This window comes from Belonocnema kinseyi, chromosome 2 (assembly GCF_010883055.1).
Source record: "Belonocnema kinseyi isolate 2016_QV_RU_SX_M_011 chromosome 2, B_treatae_v1, whole genome shotgun sequence".
Lineage (NCBI taxonomy): Eukaryota > Metazoa > Arthropoda > Insecta > Hymenoptera > Cynipidae > Belonocnema > Belonocnema kinseyi.
Window position 1 is genome coordinate 79,705,472 of NC_046658.1, and position 8,395 is coordinate 79,713,866.

Consider the following 8,395-nt stretch of genomic DNA (forward strand, 5'->3'; position numbering starts at 1 on the left):
TCCCATTATTTACAGTTTAAAAATATTACTAAATTATTTCAATATTTATTTATTATCATTTATACCAGAGAATATTCATGAAAGAATTTAAGTCTTAGAAATATACTGACTTAGTACATACAGGTGACTTTAAAAGACAGACTCATTCTTCAAAAGCATTCTATTGCGAATCAGTTAAATGAGCTTTAGAGTGCGTCACGTGATTATTAATAATAAATTCAGGAGATAGTTGAGGTTTCGTATTTGAAACCTGTAATTATAGCTTTCCTCTGCACTGCATTTAACGCCTTACTCCTAGGTTGCTTCCTACTTCGTAAATAAATTAAATGCGAAACAGCTGCACTTTGTTGTAAATTTTCCTTGCGGGTTTCATATCGTGCTACCTTACATTGCTATGCTACACGAAAAATGAAAGATATATTTTTCAATTCCGAAACATACGGTGCAATGACAAAAAAAAAATAAAAATTATTATAAAATAAAACAGTATGGAAAAAGAAGAAACATAACCTGTCTGAATTTTTTTAATTCATAAAAGATAGTTATATTTCTCACATGTGCACCTAACTGTCTAGATCGTTAATGAATAAATTACATGCGAACTGCAACACGTTGTTGCGGAAATATCAACCCTATAATTTGCAACCAATCCCTCGCCATCTAATGTTACTGAAAAATATATGAGTACCCTTTCGTATAGTTTGATTACGTATTTCACATTCGCGTGATGAGCAGTTTCAATCATGAAATATTAAAAACATTACTCAGCCGCGAAAGATACTATTCGCTTCGAAAGTGTTTTGTAATATTTTCCATAGTACATCTTTCAAAATTTGTTTCCACTTTATTAAAAAATACCGGCAATGGCATTTTTTTCTTGATACGAATTGAATTCTTAAATTTTGCTTAATCAAAAGCTCATTAAAAAAAAAGATTATTCCAACAAATAAACAATGAATTTTCAACAAAATAGACCAATTTTCCACCAAATGGGGTCAATTTCAACCGATTAGATTATTTTCTGCCAAAAAGATGAATTTTCAACAAAAGAAATGCATTTTCAACTAAAAAAGGTACATTTTTAACAAAAAACTGAATAGATACATTTTTAGTCAAAAAAAAATCATTTTCAACTACAGAGATGAACTTTCAAATACAATTATGGAATATACAACTGCATTAGTTAGATTTACAATTTCATACATAATTTTAAAAATAATTTACGAGAAAATAGTTCAATTTTCATTAAAAAATTCATGCATTTTTCAAATGAAAAAGGTAAATTTTCAAGAAGAAAACTTAAATAAGTAAATTTTTATTTAAAAAGAAATCATTTCCAACCAATGAGATGAATTCCCAACTACAATTATGGAATATTCAACTGGATTATTTAAATGTTCAATTTTAAACATTCATTTGGAACCAAAACAAAACTCGTTTTTAACCAAATAGATGAAAGTTTTCTTTTCAAAAATGAATTTTTGAGCAAGAAATGAAATTATCAACAAAACTCGATAAACTTTCAAACAAAAAAAAAGAAAGAATTTTAGGGAAATAAGATTATTTTCAGCTAAATAAGACGTGTCAATTAAGGAATTTTACATAAAGTCTCATTCTGTATAGCAATACATTTTAATTATAGAAACAATAAAACACGCATATTTTGTAGACTTAATTAAATATTTCAAAATAATTTTACCCGATCGTAACAAATATAATTTTTAAAAATAACTGTAATGTTTTGCAGAAAATACAAAAAATCCGTTTATTTTTATAACTTTTAAAAAATGTCAATCCTTATTTGAAACACTCTAATTGTAAGCCCGCAAATAATATTTGCTTCGTGCCTAAAAATGGATTATACTATATTTATGATCTTAGATTTTAAATTTCCAGATGACATTTTTAAGATGCAATTATTACGACTAACAGGAAATTATTTATGTTCAAGCAAGTTGTTTCACGTAATTTATTAACATCTAAGTTCTTAATTAATGTAGTATGTATTTTTTTAGATTAAGCAAAAAATATAAAACCAAAATATCTGAGTGATATGTTAGCATTACCTAACCTTTTATTATACCACCACTTCATGAGTTAACCCTGGAAATAAAATTCGATATAAAAGACAAATGACATTTAAAGTCTGCAAATTATTCTCATCTTCGGGATAATTACTCTGAAAAGTAGAATTTCATCATCAAAAGTGTCCAATTCAGTGTATAAAATGTCGGAAAAAATATATTTCAATCTTTTTATTATTTGTTGCATTTTGTTACAAGGAATTATTGGGGATTACTTGGAAGATGATCATAGTAAGTGTAGTTTTCAACAACGAAATTGTGAGTGCGGATACTTTGCCTTTCTATAAGATTTCATAAATTTTTTATGTTCAACCAAACTAGACCATTTTAGACTATACTTCGTTTCTGGGTTAAGCTAAGTTAATGATGCTGAAAAAAGTTGTAGTGCAGAAAAGTAGGAATAAATCTAAAAACAATCCTCTACCCTTCATAGGTCAAAAGTTATGACATTAACAAAAAATCTGCCAGCTCGCAAGTTAGAGCACGCCTGGGGCGTGCGACTGCTGGTCCTCGCGCTTCGCGCTCGATAATGCATTTGCCTCGCGCTACACTCGATTTTTGTACTTCTCCCACATTTGTGCGCACGCCTTTTAAAATTCGAGGTCAAAGCATCGACAGCTATAATTTGATGATTGTGAATTCTCTTTTGCTAAAGCTTCTTCGGCTTTAACGAACACATTCTCATCACGTATCTCGTGATTCGCACTTTTTTCTTCGTTGCTTATTTATTTTTTTCAGATATTGCAAGATAAAGTACAAACTTTAATTTTAATGAGTTTTTTAATATTTGTTTCTTATTTTACATTAAATTGTATTTTGTAACGCATGCACGAAAGTTTCGCTTTTCGAGGCCTGTATTGCGTGCAGGAAGTGGCCAATTCCAAAACCGTGGTAAAAAGCAGTAATAAAAAGACTTTTGCCAACTACTACGCGTGCGCATTTCGAGCCATTTAGAGTCTGTAATTATTGGTGATTTTTCCATTAATTTAAAAAAATTATCACGAATTTCCGTAAACTTTTTTCTTATTGTTTTTCAAATCGAAAATTTCCTACACTTTTCACAAAAAGATGTCGTGTGCAACAGGTGCTGAAAGTAGGCAGTTGCAACTATTGTGAAGTTTACAGTACTTGCCAACAGCTCGCATAGTAAACTTCACACTCGTGTGGAACTGCTTACTTTCCGCACTTGTAGCACAATATCCTATTTCATCTACCCTAAAAAATGTATATAATTTCCGTACATTAATATTATTACAATTCGTAACATGCATTGGTATTGAAATAAAAGTATTTTCATTGGCTTATTTTTATAATTAAAAAAAAGTGCGCATCCTATTTAAAAAATGGTTATTAAACATTCTATTGCAACTTGTATTGTTATTCCGAAATTTTAATTTGTTTATTTTCAATATTATTTTTTACGATTCAAACAAAAAATACGCATCCTAGCGCAAAGTGGTTCTAAGAAAATTAGTAGATATAATATAGACCAAAAATTTTGTTAAATAAAATGTCATATTAGCTGTTTTCCTTTTTCCAAAAAGTTATTATTATAATTTTTATTCTATTTTTAAGATAATACTTTATAACAAATTTGTAGATATTTTCTGCTTAAACTACTATTGTCTCTTCAAGTTTTTCGTCTCTTATTTCGTGTAAAAAAAATTTGTTTTAAATCTTTTTTTTTTTAATTATTATTACATCATCAAGCCATTTCCCTTTCTGGGTAAGCGTGACTCACTCGGTAGGGAAGGGATTAATATGAGGAAGGGATATAGAATTTTTAGATTGATCCATAATTCTCGCGTTATTTGTTTAAATAACACGATCGTTCCACAACGCTTGTCCGACCCAGGTGGCTGATTAATCTCTCTAGCAATCACCCCCAGTGAAGATCCTCACAAAGTCACCATGTAAAGTTCCCCACTTGGATCCATTAGTATCCAAGGTCTTTTATTTCAGACATCATTCACTCCACTGACACTATTTTTATTAACTATTTGCCGCCATACTTTTCTGTCCTGGCACACATCTCTAGCTTCTTTTACGTCCACGATTTTTTTCATGTAGGCTATCGTGTTTCTGTCGCTTCTTATGTCTCTTGTAACTAGGTTTTCATTCACACATGCTAACCATTCTTTCCGCGGCCTGCCTCTGGCCACGCTGCTATTTACTTCACCTTGATACACTTGTTTCTTTATTCGTTCATTTGGCATTCTCTCTACATGCCCAAACCATCTTAACCGATTTCTTTCATATAAACCTACTAGCGTCTCTTCTACACCACATTCTTTGAGAATTATCTCGTTATTCACTTTGTCCATCAGAGTTTCCCGCATATTATGCGCAATAAACTCATGTCAATTGCGTTAATTTTACTCTTATCTTTTTCTTGATATATCCATGTCTCGCTAACGTATAGTACAGTCGGTACAAATATAGAATTATGTATTGCCATTTTAGCTTTATTTGATATATTTTTACTTCTGATAAGGGAACCTGCTCTACCAATAACCTTCTTACCTTCGTTTATGCTTCTATCTAATTCATCACCTATCTTCCCGTCCCTAGTAAATAAGCTACCAAGGTATACGAACTTATCTACTTGTTCAATACTCTCATCATTTAATACAATATTGCATAGTGTTTTCTCACTCTTTCCTGCGAACACCATAGTTTTTGTTTTACTTGCGTTAATTTTGAGGCCCATGCTCATCATGCTTGCATTCAGTTTATTCAACATTCTTTGCAAGTCTTCGATTGACTCTGCCATAACAACCTTATCATCTGCCATTCTTAAACACTTGTGCATGAATAATATAAATAACCATGAATACATAACGCATCCTTGTCTAACTCCTTGAATAATATGGAAACAGTCACTCAATTTCCTATTTACCCTTACACTCGCTTTACTACCCGTATATATTGTTTTTATAGCTTGTAAGGGCCATCCATTGACTCCGTACTCTTTCAGGACTTTCCAAAGTTTACTTCTATGTACCTTGTCAAAACCATTTTCTAGTTCAACAAATGCACAGAAAACTTTTTTCCGACTTCCAAACTTTTTTCTATGATTTGCCTTAAGCTAAATATTTGATCCGTACTTGTTACGCATTGATTTCAGTCGTAATTGTACGTAATTATTGCAGTCGCTTTTAACCCCCTTTTCTTTAGTATATCGGTACGATAATCGCTTTTTTCCAATCGTCTGGGACGTCTTCCATCTCGAAACATAAATTTATCAATTCGCACAGGTATCAAAATTTGTCCAATGGGTCACTTTTTTGTAGGGGTTGTGATTTTTCTTCTGGAAGGCGTGATAAGTTAGAGTTTCACATAAATAAAATAGCCCTAAAACATTTTTGAAAAATTTTCATTTTTGGTGCCGGTCTTCTTAATTAATTTTTTTCTCCTGATCGGTATAAACAATCGCCATAATTTTTGGCATGTTTCGTTAAATATGTTTATTCCATAAAATAAAAATCATTTTACCATTGTTGCATAAATATTGATGAAATGAGCAACAATTATTATAAACAAATAAAATTCGTTCTAACTTCTCAATGTATTTCAATGATTTAGTTGACTAATTACGATAGCTCGTTTAATTACGTATTTTTACTTTTTTTACATGACACTTAGATTTTCTTTTAATTAATTACACAACTTTGAAACCCAAATCTACGGGCACGGAGAAATAGTGCACTGAACAATAAATGGTCTAATTGTTTAAAAAATGGGGTTACAAAAAAGACAAAAAATGTACGTCTAGATATTTTCGTGAGGAATGCTATGGTGCACTTGGTTTTTCGATCCGATGCATACTTTTTTATAACAATTGCAGAAAGATAACAAATGGCGTAATTGTTGAACAAATTGTTTAAACACAAAAAATGCACATTGCGATAGTTCCGAGACGAATCGAGAGATGTTTTTACGTTTTTGATAAGACTCTTAGTTTTTTTAAATTAATTACACAACTTTGAAATCCATATCTGTGGCAAACTTCTACGACCTAAATTTCGTACGTCGCACGGCATGGAGCGCGGAACGTCAACACGAAAACACGCACGACTTTTGATAATACGTGAGTTCCCTAATTTTCTTTTACCAAAATCTTCGTAATTAAAGGAGCTATCGTAATTAGTTAACTAAAGCATTGAAATCAATTGAGAAGTTAGAACGAATTCTATTTGTTTATAAAAATTGTTGCTCATTTCATCAATATTTATGCAACAATGGTAAAATGATTTTTATTTTATGGAATGAACATATTTAACGAAATATGCCAAAAATTATGGCGATTGTTTGTACCGATCGGGAGAAAAAAATTAATAACGAGAACAATGCTAAAAAAGTTAAATAATAATAAACGACTCAAAAAATGAAAATTTTGCAAAAATGTTTTAGGGCCATTTTATTTATGTGAAACTCTAACTTATCACGCATTCCCGAAGAAAAATCACAACCCATAAAAAAGTAGCCCATTTGACAAATTTTGACACAGTCTATGTGGTATGTACTCGCCACCATTTTTAAGCATTTCAGCGTTAATACTGTCTACCCCGGCAGCTTTACCGTTTTTAAAGTTCATAATTATATCAATAACCTCAGTGACACAAACTTTTTCAATTGAGTCTTCTAACGCATCATGTTCTACATCGCAATTGTGGTGTCCCATAGCTTCATTTCCGAATTATCCCCTAAAATCGTCTCTGAAAGCGTCTAGTATCCCATCTGCAGACTCGCAGCATATAGTATTTCCCATTACTATTTCTCATGTTCACAAATTCTGTACTTTTATTTCCCTTCATTTTTTTTTTATAAAGAGGTTTCTTTCTTCCTTCTTAGTTTTTACAATTTAAAGAAAATCTACTCGTCCTATAGAAAAATTATGAATAACGAATTTGTAGATCCTTTTTTGGACGAGCAACTTTTGTCTATTCATTTTTTTCACAGCTTGTGTCACTTGTCCCAAAATTAATTTTTTTAGTTTTAATGTGTCTTTTTTTACTAATAAAACAAAAACTACACATCTTAATAAAAAATTCTTAAGAACAAATTTTTACTTTTATTTTTATTAAAGGGAGTAGTAGTTTTACGAGATTGAAATTCATTTTATGCAATGAATGAAAAAACTAATCAAATCATTAACTAATTGATTGAATACTTGACTGCTAAACTGCTATTAATAAAAATTATTTAATTATAATAATTACAATTTGTAAAATAATTGAATTTGAAAATGTTTGAATTTGAAAGTTTATTTTATAAAACAATTTTCAAGTTTTTACGATGCAATCCATATCTTGATACTAAGTAATTTACCAGTCAATCAATCAATCAGTCAATTGTTCAATTAGCTTTTCAAATATTATTGCATGACTACATAACTAATTTGTTCACACTTTCTTTTTTTTACCTACTAAAAACAATTGTTTCTTCTGCCATGATTAGTTTATCAATTTTTTTGCATTTTTAACGTAAAACACCACAATCTTACAAAGCTAATCCCTTCAATAACATTTTTAAACAATAATATAGAAATAATGTCAATTGATATAGTGTGAAAAGTATTATTTAAGTAATGGTAGAAAAATAAATTGTTTTTTAACGAAAAATGAGCAAAAAAACGTATTTCTAACGTACTACAGATGCCTACTGGGGATAGATCATTGTTTTTTCAGAATCACACGAAATTGCATCTACTTTAATTAAAGTTTAGAAATTTTGTTCGGCAAATTAATAGGTTCAAAAGTACTAATCCGACCGCTTCTATAAGGCAATTCATGTCCAAACATGACATGTTGCGTAACATTTGTGTTGTGTAACATTTTTAACTTTATTACAGACAATCGGAGGACAGTATTTTAAAACTTTTAAATAGACTATATTTCTTTCTAACATGTCTTTTGGTTTTCTTTATATTAAAGATAATAAATCATTGGTATGACTCAGCTGTGCTAACATGATTTTTATTTCCGTGAATTCCTATTTTTAATTTTAAAGAAATTAAAATAACGCAGCACGCCATACAGAAAAATTAGTATTTCGCTTAATCATTTAAAAGATTAATTATACATATATTTTCTCTAAATTAATATCGATTCGGAGCGTAATTACAATGTCATATCGTAAATATTTATTACTAACATGAACGCTGTTTATAGTTTATCTGTAGTCATTCTAAATAATGATATGTTGAATATTTTAATAGGTTGATACTTGTAATTTATAAATATTAAAAAATTAATATGAATTCACGACCATAAAAATAATTTGGACACAGCTAGAAAATTTCAACAATT